General features: G+C 37.3%; 1 protein-coding gene across 1 annotated transcript in view; it reads left to right on the forward strand.

Moving 5' to 3' along the window:
• Window positions 1-12,104, forward strand: part of LOC308188926 (uncharacterized protein C8orf34 homolog) — a 237,369-nt gene extending 225,265 nt beyond the window's left edge. The window contains exon 15 of the transcript XR_013945877.1: window positions 11,909-12,104. The gene's annotated coding sequence lies outside the window, so the exon portion shown is untranslated. The remainder of the gene's footprint in view (window positions 1-11,908) is intronic.
• The last annotated feature ends 1,410 nt before the right edge of the window (window positions 12,105-13,514 follow it).

Raw genomic sequence — 13,514 nt, forward strand, 5'->3', positions numbered from 1 at the left:
GTAATTTCATATGCACGTTCTTAAATTTCTGTGCTACGGTTAGGTACAAATGACAAAAAACAAGGTTTTGAACTAGGATTGAATAAATAGAAAAAAACTATAATTCTTGTGGAAACATTGACAACATTTTCAATATTAACCCTTATACTTTAATGCTGCTTCTTATGTCTGCATCTGAAATATATTGAAATTTGGTAATACTGGTTTGTAGCTTATTAATCAAAATGTCACTTTAAAGTAATTCTTACCATTATTGTGAGTTAAATATTATATTTTAGGTAAAGGTTACCTCTCTAGAAGCTAGATTCATAATTGAGAAAAAGGACTAATGGCATATCAGACCAGTGGTGAAAAAGGAAAATTATGAGACGCTATAATGGTGACTTCATGGGATGTTATAAATCTGGCAGTGTAATGATGTCACACAAAGCTGTGCCTTTAAAATGACATTAAATTAATCCACTAAGGCAAGACAAAAGTGGCTTACAATTACATGTTAATATTAATCCTGAGCACACTGTAATATAAACTCACAGTCAATTGCCAAAGAAGAGCCTTGGCAAATGTAATAGATAAGTACAGAAATTCCCATTACCAGTAATAAAACTATTTAAAAAAATGAAGAATGAACATTTATTAGTTCAAATGTGTTGTACTTACATAACATGATAGAAAAATGAGGTACTTATTCATGCTTGCAATTCTAATATATCTAAATCATGGGAAAGACCATTATGAAAGGGCATTTAGAGAGGAGAGGGAACGGGCTGGTGGTCATTAGTAGCAAAACTAAGTGAGAAGGTTTTGTGACAGAGGGAGTGCTTGAAATTGAGTTAGACTCCTTTGCTTTCAGCAGAATGAATGATGTTATTCTCTATTTTCCTTTAACTTAACATAATTCCTGCCTGTTGTTGTGTTCAGCCCTTGCTGCCATGGCAGCACATTTCCACCAATGAAGTATCAGAGTAATTGATAATGAATACTATTGATAGTGCATATTGTGACTATGCCCTATGTTTCATAGAATCATAAAATCATAGAACAGCTTGGGTTGGAAGGGACCTTAAAATTCATCTAGTTTCAACCCCCCTGCCACAGTCAGGGATGGCACCCTCCAGATCAGGTTGCCCAGGAATGTTTCTTGGATGTATTGTTGATGCATTATTGATGTTTCTTAGAGTATTGTTCCCAATAGAAGACATACTCTGGATTTTGCCTGAACTAGCATGATGTAATGGATCCTACAAAGGACTGAGGAATTCTCAGATCCTTTCTGGCTCCATCTTTCTATGGATGAACCTTTTCTTTTATAGCTCCACCTGAACTTAGGGGAAAACTTGCTCTTTTGCATTTCCTGAGAGAGGAATTCTCTTAAGGGAGTCAGTGGCCTGAATAGTGTCCCACTGTCCCAAGGTTCAGGGATCCTGGCCTCTAGAAGGTATTTTAACCAAAAAATTAACCAAAACAACCATAGCAGGAGCCAAGCCCGTGGCTGTCACTGTACTTCTCTTTGTGTCATTTCACCTACTTACCTACCTACCTACCTGTTTTTCTCAGACAGATTTGGGTTTCTGAAATTTTGTCTAGTGTATATATCAAAGAACTGCAAACCTGTGTATGTGTCATTTACCATTTGTTTTCCTTCCCAAAATGCCTCATTTGAAACATGGCAAACAGCAACAGCCTCATATTTTATTGCATTGCATTCTGAAGAAATTCTGTGAACTAATATTTAGTAATATAGCATTTTTTTTTTCCAGCAGATTAAAAAGGTGTCAGACCAGAAAATTCAGGGGATATGGAACCTGAAAATCCCTTTTGTTTGCAAAAGCAGATTTTGCTTTTGCTGTACATCTGACTTTACATAAAGTTTTCTTTTTAGAAAGAAAATACATTCTGTGTGTTGGTCTGCAGTTTGCTAAATGTATGATCCTCCTTGTGGGCTTTTTGAACCAGGCTTTTGGCTTGGTTGGGAATACCTTCTTAGGAGATTGATTCCTTTTTTTTTTTTTTTTTTTTCATGGTACTCTGCTGATCTATCTTTGGAACAAGTTATGTGCCAGTTGCTTGAGAAAGGATATCTATTGGTAACTGACATTACAAAGAGTCCACTGAAGATTAAAAGAATATCATTCTTCTGCTCTTCTTTTATCTTTCTCTCTTCTCTCAGAGCTTTTGTAATTTTACTTAGTAGGCAAAGGTATTGTATGTAATAAATAAGGATATTTTAGAACACGCTTCTGGCAAAAAACATACTCCACTTACTCGTTCTTGATGGAATATGAAAGAAATAATGTGACAAATGTACAGTTATATCTGGCTAGGTAGAGATATTAAGACATTATTTTTTTTAATTGCTTTTCAGAATCACAGAATGGTTAGAAATGATTAGAAATCATTCAAAATGATGCTGTTACAACGTGAATATATTGTCTATCCATTCAAAATGATAAAATTATGCTAAGTCATTCGCTCAATCCTGCAGAAACTGTGGAAATGCAAATCTCATTTGCTGTGCACAACCAAGAGGCAAATTAGCCAAAGGCAACCTTCAGTCTTATGCCATTTCCCTGAAGAAATTTAAAATCATAGGATGCTTTTAATATGAAGTTAAAAAAAAAGAAAAAAAAAGCTATTATATGAATTTGGTGTAGGATAACTCTAGCATTTTGCTCCAGTAGTTATAGACTGCCATGCAATGCACCTTATCTGTATAACTACTCATTTGCTTTAACAAATGTGTTTAGTATTTATTTTTTTTCTTCAGTCAATCATACCTAGTAAGTGGACATTACTTTAAACTGTACCTCAAAAATATAAATGGGGTGCTAGAGGCAGAGGCTCAGAAGACTATCCTGCTTTCAGAAACTGGAAAGCCCATTTCAGTTTTGGTGGAATGCACAGGTCAATCACCTTGCGTTAGCATCCTTCTATACTCAATTGGAGTTCAGAGTGGGAGACAAGTTGTTTTATTCTCTTCCTGGAATATCTTTATGCTGGTGTTGTAGGGCTTGTTCTGTTCTCCCAGCTTCTGTCTGTTGCAGCACAAGTGCTCAGATGATGGGTTAATGCTGTGGTATACTGCATGAGGATTGTAAGGGTAGCAAAGCCCACTTCTGTCTTCAAGACATTTGTCAAGAGCCATTTGTGCTGTAGTGTGTTAATACACAGGCATATTACTCAGGAAGACCTTCTGAGTCTTCAAAGTCTTTCAGTTTTCCTTCCAAAATGACTGCCTGCTTAGCTGGAAGTTTTTTCACATGTGTATTCACTTTGAACTTTTTCCCATGGTTATTTTCATACAAAGGTACAGCTGACCTCACATATTTACTAGCAATAGATAAAAATACTTGGATAATAATTAAGGACGTCATTTCTGTTCTATAAACTAGCTTGGTTTAATTTTAATAAGTGCTGAACTCAATCCATCTGGAAGTAAGGATCTAATTCCTTCAAATATATAAACATACTACAGACTTAGTACAGCTAAGATGTTTGCAACTTTTTATTAGCTAAGACAGAGGGAGAGAGGGAGGTTTTTTTTTGTTTGGTTGGTTTTTGGTTTTGTTTTTTAGCTTATTTAGCACTGAAAATATGATTTGATTCTAAGCTTAAAGGAGAAGTGTAAATTCTAACCCACAAGCTTTGTTAAGCCTTTCTAATTCCATTCCAAGTATTATGGAAGTCTTATGCTTGAATAAGGCCAAGCCATCTTTTAATTCCTAAACTGGCTCCCATAAAAGGCTAGAAAGTCTTTGATCTGTGTAAAAGAGAAGATCACCAGGGAGAAGCCTCTGCTTCTGTTTGTCCAAATGTTGCAAGCAGAGTCTCTAGGCTATAGCTAACAACTCAAATTATATTTGTTTGTGTCTTAGACAGACTTGTTGATTTGCATATAAAAGGGAATTCAATGGCAATATCAGCTCTTTCATGGGGTTTGCAATGGAGGAAAAAGGCTAGTTAAATTTTGATCTAATAGACTGGCCTGCAATGATGTCATGTAATTAGTACCTAGTGGTGTAGACACTGCCTGATTTCATGTTTCAAAAGTAATCTGATATGTGCATACCAAGGCCCATAAAGAACAAGAGTACAAAATTGGGGGATAGAACAGAACAGAACAGAACGTGTGTTTTCCTGGAAGGAAGAAAATCTGCAGAGGAATAATGGAAATTGAGCCCTGATATGTGTGTGAAGTTTGTAGAATTCAGTTTTTAGCAGTCTTCTGATTTTTTTCACATTTGTCATCGCAGAGGTTAATAGAAAGTACAGAACTGGACTGAAGAGTAGGTCTGATTATTTACTGGGGAACAATGTGAAGGAAATGTGAGATTTGTAAAGAAAGTTACAGGCATCAGCTTATATTGATGGCACCTAGCTTTGTTTTGTGTGCAACAGCACTGTATGACTGAAATTGTTATGCTTCTTGTAAGCAGTGAAGTCATATATAATCACCTGTAAAAATGGCCTACAACTAATTCTTCTGCATAGCACTTTCTTGTAGTAATCTATTCCCAGAGAAGGCTAAACATAGCTTTGTGAATAAACCTTCCCAGTCTTTGCTTTCTCCTTTTCACTGATGTCATTAGGCGGGAGCTGGGATGGGAAGCAAGAATTGGTCTTGCAACTTTGTTGTTCTCTTCTAGAGGGATGTACAGGGAGAGGAAATTTGTCACAAAGAAGTGCACATTTGAGAGGTTGTGCTACAGAAGCAATATGATCAGACTTGACTAGTACTTATCTCTTTGTGTCCTACTTGATCACATGCTAAGGATGATACATGGGCTCTTCATTATCCTCATTTCACCATTACATTATCTCGCTTTTAATGAGAGGAAAAAGCTAGTAATTCAATGCACATAAGCAAACTTTATCCTATGGAGTGTTACCTCTTCCATCTCAGTATGAAATGAACAGGAACAACAGTGAAGATAAATGTACATTTTTAATTGGAGCATAGAAGATGCTTACTAAACAACAATTTATTTCTGGTGTTAAGTATGATGCTTCAATAAGTTAACTTTTGCTGTTTTTGTATGAATAATGTAATATCATTATTAAAATTATCTAATCATATTAAAATACAGTGTAGAGTACACCTGTTCTTCTCCAACTAGCAATTCAGTCCCTTTGAACAATGGGAATGTGTTGCTTTTTTGTCTACTATACTCACATGTGCCCCAAATACTATCTTTTTAGATTGATGTAGTTGGAAAAAATAAAGGTTGTCATCTCTCCTGCAAATTTTGCCCTGATTATCTTATAATGAGCAATTATAGAATAAAGAGTTTGGATAATCTTAATGACATCTGAAGAACTCAAAGGAAAATCTGTAAAGTTTGTCATCACCGTTTAAGTTGTCAAATAATAGAGACTAGCTTTGCAAAAGACCCCAACAGGTCACGAAGTCCATAAACTAAGATCAGTTATACCTATATTTTTTTTCCCAAAACTTGTTTGTCTAACCTTTTCCAGTGATGGAAATTCTGTGACCTTCCTAGAAAATCTATTCCAACGCTCTTTCTTAATGTTTAACCTTTGATGCTGTCACTGCTTGTTCTTTCCACCATGAACAAGTAGAACAGATGATTTTTTTCTTCCTGACAAGAGCTTTTCATGTAATTGAAGGATGCTATGATCTTTCCCCTCTGCCAGCAAACTATTTTTCTCTTTGTAATTTCTAATCTCTAACCATTTTCTTTGCTCTTTTCTGGAGAGGTGATGAAGCAAAAAGATTTGGTACCCTCCTTCTATCCCTGCTACCCTCCTTTCAACCTTCCTGCTAGTCTGGAAAGGAGAAACAGAGATAAAACTGTTTGGATTATCATGATCTCTCCTAGGCTACCTGATGGACTTGCTCTGTTATTGTTGATTACTTTTACTTTTGCTTAGTTAAGTCCTTCCTTTTCCTACTGCTTTTTAAATGTTTCTAAGCTGAATTTTAAATTGTTGAAGTGACTTAAAAAAAATATTCTTCAGAAATATTTTATCACTTCTTGCCTTACTGAACACACTTTTGTATGCCTGAGTAGAACAAAAAAGGATTATGTCATTAAGGGCTTCACATCCCTTTAGTTCCTGCAGCCATTTTTTTCTAAGACATTTTGCCTTGTTCAGAGCTTCAGAATCACCTTTGAATGAAAACTTCACAGTTACTTAGCAGCAGGGTTTTCTGTTCATTTTGCATCTGTGCTTTGTCTATTGACTGAACTCCACCCATTTCCACTATGAAGGATAGGTCACTGCTTTTTTCTTTTTCCCTAAGCAGCTGTCCTCCTGGCAGTCCTTGTGGTGAACTTCTTCCAGGTTTGTTTCAGTCCTTGAACTCTACACAGGACTGAGCCAAGAACTTTGTCATATAGTCGCATTAATAATCATCTTTTTCTCAGGCTAATGGGATCAGTCTTCTGTTATGTGCTCTGACTGGAAACTCCCAAAGTGATGCCTGAAGGGTGATCTCCTTGTAACATCTGTTCTGGGACTGTGGTGGTGCGTCAATATCAATTGACGCGTTGTTGGAATAAAATATTGTTGCCTTGCTAATGCAACCCATGGACAAAAGATTAGCTGGAACTGGTAAATGTAAAGCTGAACATTTAGTGCTTAGGCTCTGGCAAGGTTGGGGGGGGGGGGGGGGGGGGGGGGGAAGGGGGAGTGGATACCTACCTAAATTATACATTGAAATAAGTGTGTGTCGTGTCGTGTTTGTCCGCCCCACTGCCCACCCCCACCCCCAGTAAAGTTAAGTGACACTCGGTACTTGCATGACTTTGTGATGGAGGAAAGTTATTTCTTTTAAGCTTATTCTGTAGTCACATTTACTCTGCATTTGTGCTGTGTGGTTCTAGCTGAAAACTGAGGGCATATCACAGCATATTTACCTGTTCAGTTAGGCACCAGACTGTGTGCCCATGGACAGATTTGCTCACATTCAACAAGCCAGTGACTGCCTAGCTGTATAGGCTTGCACCATGCTCTGAATCAGTGCCCTGGAAAAAATCTTAAATCCTAGAAAAGTGCTCTAGCATGAACTGAAGATCATTTCTGAACAGTCTGAACAAACTGGTCGTTGATAAGGACCAAGCCAGCTGCTGCCAGTCTGCACTGGCAGTTTTAAAAAACAGAGCTCTGTGTGCTCATGACCTTGTTGCTAGCTGTGTGCATGGTGGCTGTGTTACTCCTTTATCAGTTACTCCTTTATCAGTAACATATACTCTCTATATGTTTTACATTTGTATTTAAAAAGCAGTTTGTGGGCTTCCAAGGTAGGCAGAACACCCAGGAGCATTTTGTTGCTCTGAATCCTGAGATGCTTGTGACACCTATTGGAATGCATTACTCCTGGGCAGGCATGTTGGGCTACCTTCCATTCATAAATGAGGGTACATGACTTAAAATAGCTTCGTGGATAAAAGAACAGAAAAATAAAATTTTAAAGGGCTTAATTCAGGTAAAACTCTGAGTGTCTGAAAGTGATTTAGTCTGGAAAATTAGTTTCAGGTCTTGAAACATCCTTTAACGTGGCTGTCAATATTAGCTGCTGGTCCTTAAGGATGTCTGTGTGATCCTTGTGAGGACCTCTTCTGATTCTCCAAGAGCCTTGCCTGGAAGTAAAGGCAATAAGTCCTTTCTCCTTCTCCTTCCCAATGCCTTTTGAGATGCAAGCATGCATATATGAGTCACCACAGTACTGACGTCCAAGAAAGCAAAGCCCTGAGACCAGGGGCTTTAAGAAATGTCAGTAAAGCCATATATACATCTTGCTTTTATGTGTGGAAAAAATAATGGTTTCCTCTCATATTTGAATTTGAGGGGAAAAGAGAACTTTCAAAGGCATGAAAAAGTTCAGTCTTCTGAGTATGAATATCTAAGCAAGATGTGATTTTAAAATGACAAGGAGTCAACATCTGGATATGTTTTCCCACATTAGCAACCGCTGTCCTAAACTGTGCTCTTGTGTGTGATGTTAAACAGCTGCTCAGTTTCGCCCCAGAGGTAAGAATATTCTGTATCTCAGTTACATTGACTTTATTTCAGAGCTTTTGAGATGAAGTGCTCAGAGGGAGTGTAAAGTAGTGGCACTGAAACTGCACTGTACTTGGTACCTAGAAATTCATGTTTTAATTCAATAAAAAGCTGCTGACATATTATAATGCTTATTCTTGGCACTACCGTATTACATTATCCAACCACCGTTTCCTATTATCTGCATACCAAATTGTTCAAGTCAGTAATTTGAGTCTGTCCCCACCATGTTCTAGTGAAATACCATAAAAATAGCTGCCACAAATATTAGCAGCTGGTCCATTTCAAGGTGCTGTTGCCTTTCTCCACAATTTACAGTAAGAATGAAATGTATCCTGCCAACAGCATCAACCCATCTAGCATGCTGAAATGCCTGGTGGTTTTTGAAGCTGAATGTGCAAGTAGGGTTTCTTATCAATGTGCTGTTTTTGGAAGAAAATGGAGTTGTATAAGGTCAGGAAAAGATGTTTTTGGGAGTTGCTCATATTTAATAAAATTACACTCAGGAAGTTTAGAATGGATAAAAAAGAAGAAGGTTTTGTAAACTGTGCAGGCATTCTTCCTGTAGGGATTATACACAGGATACTGAAATGTAGCACATTGGTGCCTGTGGTTTTTGTCTTCATTTCTGTGTCTTAAATGAGATGAATCATGCCATTATAAGGAAAAGGCCTGACTGTAATGCACCTGCACTGAATGGGACTTTCACATCTGTAATTCCCCCAGACTTTCATGACTGTGTAAACATTTTCATAATAAAGCAGAAATACAATTTTGTGTGTACTTACATGCAGAAATAAGATGCAATGGTGGTCTCTTACAGAAGAATCGCTGAAGTGGGGGCTGTGGGTGTCACTTCTTTCAAAAGTTTCGTAGTAAAATTTTCTTTTGAAAGTGATCTTTTTTTTTAGGATCAGCTGGAAACTGTTAACCACTTTCCTGATTTATAAGACCAAACTGAGCTCTAAGCGTGTCTGCAAAACCAGAGGCTCTGGAATTAACTTTCTGTTAACTAATATAGTTCAAACCAGCCCTTTGTACAATTATATCTTTTTCTTTCCTTCCTTCCTTCCTTCCTTCCTTCCTTCCTTCCTTCCTTCCTTCCTTCCTTCCTTCCTTCCTTCCTTCCTTCCTTCCTTTCCTTTCTTTCCTTCCTTCCTTCCTTCCTTCCTTCCTTCCTTCCTTCCTTCCTTCCTTCCTTCCTTCCTTCCTTCCTTCCTTCTTTCCTTCTTTCCTTCTTTCTTTCCTTTTCTTTCTTTCTTTCTCTTTCTTTCTTTCTTTCTTTCTTTCTTTCTTTCTTTCTTTCTTTCTTTCTTTCTTTCTTTCTTTCTTTCTTTCTTTCTTTCTTTCTTTCTTTCTTTTCTTCTCTCAGAGATGAGCTCATAACTTTATTCCTTGTAAGAGGATACTGTGAAAAGCTGCTTTGCAGTTTGTCAGAACTGACTTACTGCAAAGGCTCTGGCTTGTAGTAAGTGTGAGAACTGTGAACAGTATTCTCCAAAATATTTCAATCTTTTCAATTTTCATGTATCTCCTAAAATCTGTAGAACATAACTGAAAATGGTATGAAGACTTGTATGCAGCTTATTAACTATGTTGTGCCTGAATTGTTGCCATACAAGAAAAATCAAATAATGGATTCAAAACTAGACTATTATGGTAGCTGCATCTATATTTTGAGCTACTAAAACACGCTGAATGCACTGGGACTGAAAAAGCATCTTGTCCAGCATATTTATATTTGTATATTTGCACAGTGAACCAGAGAGGACAACAGTTCACAGTAAATTATTTACTAAAAATAATTTAAAAAATCTGCAAACGAGCAGAATTTACCCAATATGTACATTAGTGAATTCTGCTCTACTGGGCTGTTTACTGTCACTCTTTGTAAGTACCTTTGGAATTGTAGTTGGATGATGCGTGCCTTGCTTCACAGTAAGTGCCACTTTTAGAGTCACGAGAAAGTCCTACAAAACATTCTCTCCCCCTGGAGAAATATTTCTCTGTATTCACCTCACATAACATGACCTCTTTACTGATTGCAAATGTCATTCAAGTCAAACCAGTCTGCTAGCAAGTTTCCTCTAAATAAACTTTCTTTTATTTCTCTGGTCTTAAAGTCTGTTCACTGTCTCTATTTTCTTTGCTCTTTTGTGTGCAGCTAAGATTTATAAGGACTGCTGTTACATGTTATACATTTTCTTACATCAGAGCTTTTAGTCTCAAGACCTTGGGACGCAGAATTTACAGTGACCATAAAATGGACCCCCCAAAAAATACAACCCATCTTTGCAAATATTCTGAGTTTGACGTAGAAAACCAGTGGAATGAAAGGCTGTTCCTATTACTCTCTATGCAGAAAAACAGCTCCTGACTACCATCAAAATTATAGAGCAGTTTATATCAGCTCTCTTTTTGGAAGTCAGAGGAAATTCTCACCACTGTAAGAGTCTTCATCTGTACCTTTGTAGTGAGCCAAGCTGGCCTGAGATCAGAGAAACTTTCTTCTTCAGGAGTATTCAAGTACGGCTCCCAGACTTATGCTTAAGCCCACGTCTAAGGGAGCTGTATTTCTTCATGGAACATAATGGAATATTCTAAACAAAATGTGAAAACCTGTTATACATAAACCTAATTAAGCATTTTCAGATGAATAAACAGTAGTTTTATAGCCCTTGCTATGAAATCTCATAATCTTATAATTAATTCCATGTTTAATGTAAAAATGACAGTTTGATGGAGTTGCTTTGAGGATTATATAGGGAAATATACCACATGCAGTTTTCCTACTCCATGCGCTACAGGATTTACATGGGAATGACATCACACTAAGTAAAAAGACTGGCCATCTATCACCTGGACAATATGTGCTAAATAATGATGAACACAGTCCCTTGCATATAATTTCCTTTTTCACATCCAAACCCTCAAAACTTCTCTTTTTTTTTTTCACATTTCCCTAAATTGGTCATTTCAGCCTGAAGCAGCATCTTATAGTCTATGAAAGGTAAGAACGTGAAAATCAGACCTTGGTTTGCTTAGGATGTCTTCCAAGATCATATTACTTGTGTGAGGTATGTTTCCCACTGTCACTAGCACATTGGATGAGATCTTAATTGATCTCTTGTTCTTTCTTTTCTGGGCAGAATGAAGTCTTTGAAGATGAATACTGGCTCATAAACTAAATGCTTTCAGCTGTTGCTGCTGAACATAACAATTCCTAAGAAGATTTTTGTCAGTTACTTAGAGATTTCCCCGTTTTTATGGAGAAGGTTGTAGTTTAACCCTTTAACAGGTCCCGGATAACATTAAAAGTCACACTATGTCTACCGTAGAAGTTTAACAGCAGGAGAAAGGGTTGATACTTTAGTAGGGAAAAGTAGCTGGAAATGTGAACACATGGTTAGATGAAGGATTTAGTACAGCCTCTTATGCAGGAGGTCATCTTCATTAGTCAAATTGGTCTGCGCTGTTCTTACAAACCATGAATGAATAAACTTAAATAGACAAGTATTATTACTGTTTGTATATATAGTAGTTAGGTGAGAAATTGTTGCAGGACAAGACCAACATACAGTATGCTGACACAAAACAAGGGAGTATCTATCTTTCACAGAATACCATTTCAAGCCTTTCCTTTCCTCTTGTGCAGAGAAAAGTGACATGTTACACGGTGCAGCTGGCAGATTGTCTTGGCTTGATAATGCATAATCAGAGCCTTATGAAATGGTTTAGTTGGAAACCCCCCAGTAAATAAAATATGCTGAATGAAAAGCAGATGCACAGTGGGGTGAGAAGGAGTATGTTTGGGAGTTAGGCATGCCCGAGCTGAAATCCTGCCATAGCAGAGCTTCACCTCTCTGCCTTTCTCTCTTCACAGAGAAGCACGGCACAATATTCTCTGTCTCTGTATTAACATGACGGCATTTATTCCTTAAAGTATGGGCAAGACTTCAAGTCAAGTTTACAGGTAACTTGCTATGCAACCAGTCCACTGCTCTATCAGCCTCCTCCTTATGCCCTCCACCCTTCTGTCACACATCTTGAACCATGCATCAAACACCTACTTCTACTGTTCTGCTGAAGCCCTAAACCTATTCTCTAGATAATTTCAACTGCATATTCACCCTTTTCATCTGTGTCCAAAGCTTCTAACAGATACATGTTGTTTTTGTCCTCACTTCTCATATTTCACTTCTTTCATCCTCTTCATCAAGACAGCAGATTACTTCAGGTACTTTTCAGACCTATGTACATCATGTTAGCCTTGCCCTCAGGTTACAGCAGACTGGGGAGCAGATGATACAGGGTAACTGGAGTATGGATGGCATGTGACTGCTGCCTGGTACACAACTGAGGGGAAGGGAAAGGAGAAACTGGGATCTCCAACTTGTCTGTGGTAGGACTCAAAAACTCACTATAATTTGTAAATAACCGTGGAATAGATTATAAGATCTGAAGCTTCTATTTTAATGTGTTTGCACCCTGTGGATGTCTTCTCTGTTTGGAAACTGCTTAAGCAGCCATTGAAAGTTTGGAATGAAGTGAAGAACAAATATCTAGTTAGTTAAAGTAGGAAGAGAAGATAAATTCACATGGAGAACTTGGAAAAAGTAGTGAGGGCAGGTTTGGGAACAGCAGTATCAGTAGGCCTGTCACAGAGAGGGAACTTGCCCAGTTCCTGGGAAGTACTCTCCCTACTCCTCTGCTGGCAGCAGAAATCTTAGCTACCTATTGATGAAACTTCAGGCTTTGTACCTTTTGGTACGTTTAAAAACTGACAATACACTACTGTTACCTGTTGCAGCTCAGACAGAAGTTCCTGCTGTGGATGGAGGAATTTTCACCCTGACAATACAATTTTAAAGAATTCACAGGAAGATTTTTTGTTGTTGTTGTTTTGTTTTGTTTTCCTGTTATCACCATACCTCCAACCCCACCTCCCAGCAAGTAAATCACATACAAAACATTGTCTTTGGGTGCAAATTCATGAAGTTGTAAGTTAAAAAATACCAGAACTAAGTGCATTTGTTTGTTTTCCAAAATTAATTTAATCCTCCAGTGATTTGTTTTTAGATTGTCTAACTTCTGTGCTCATGTACTTCTTTCCTGCAAGATCCCTTTCTCATTCAGTGCAGAGAGTATTAATTTAATAAGCAAATATTTAATCATTTCTCATCTTTCTGGTTTTGTTGTTGTTGTTGTTTTTCTTCTTCGTTTTTCTTTTTCTTTTCTAAAAAACACACTAGTCCTTTTCTGGAGTTTTCTGTAGAACATATCACTCTAAGGTGAGTGTTTTTTTGGTTTTTTGTTTGTTTGTTTTTGTTTGTTTGTTTGTTTGCTTTGTTTTGTTTATTTTTTTTTTACCCTTTCTCTCTGTCTCTTTCTCTCTTTCTCTCTCTCTTTTTTTTTTTTCCCCTTAATTTGTTTTTCCCATTACTGTGAAGTAAAGGGCTAAATCTATCAGGGTTTTCTAGAAAATATTA

Source organism: Anser brachyrhynchus (genome assembly GCF_964034855.1).
Source record: "Anser brachyrhynchus genome assembly, chromosome: 2".
NCBI lineage: Eukaryota > Metazoa > Chordata > Aves > Anseriformes > Anatidae > Anser > Anser brachyrhynchus.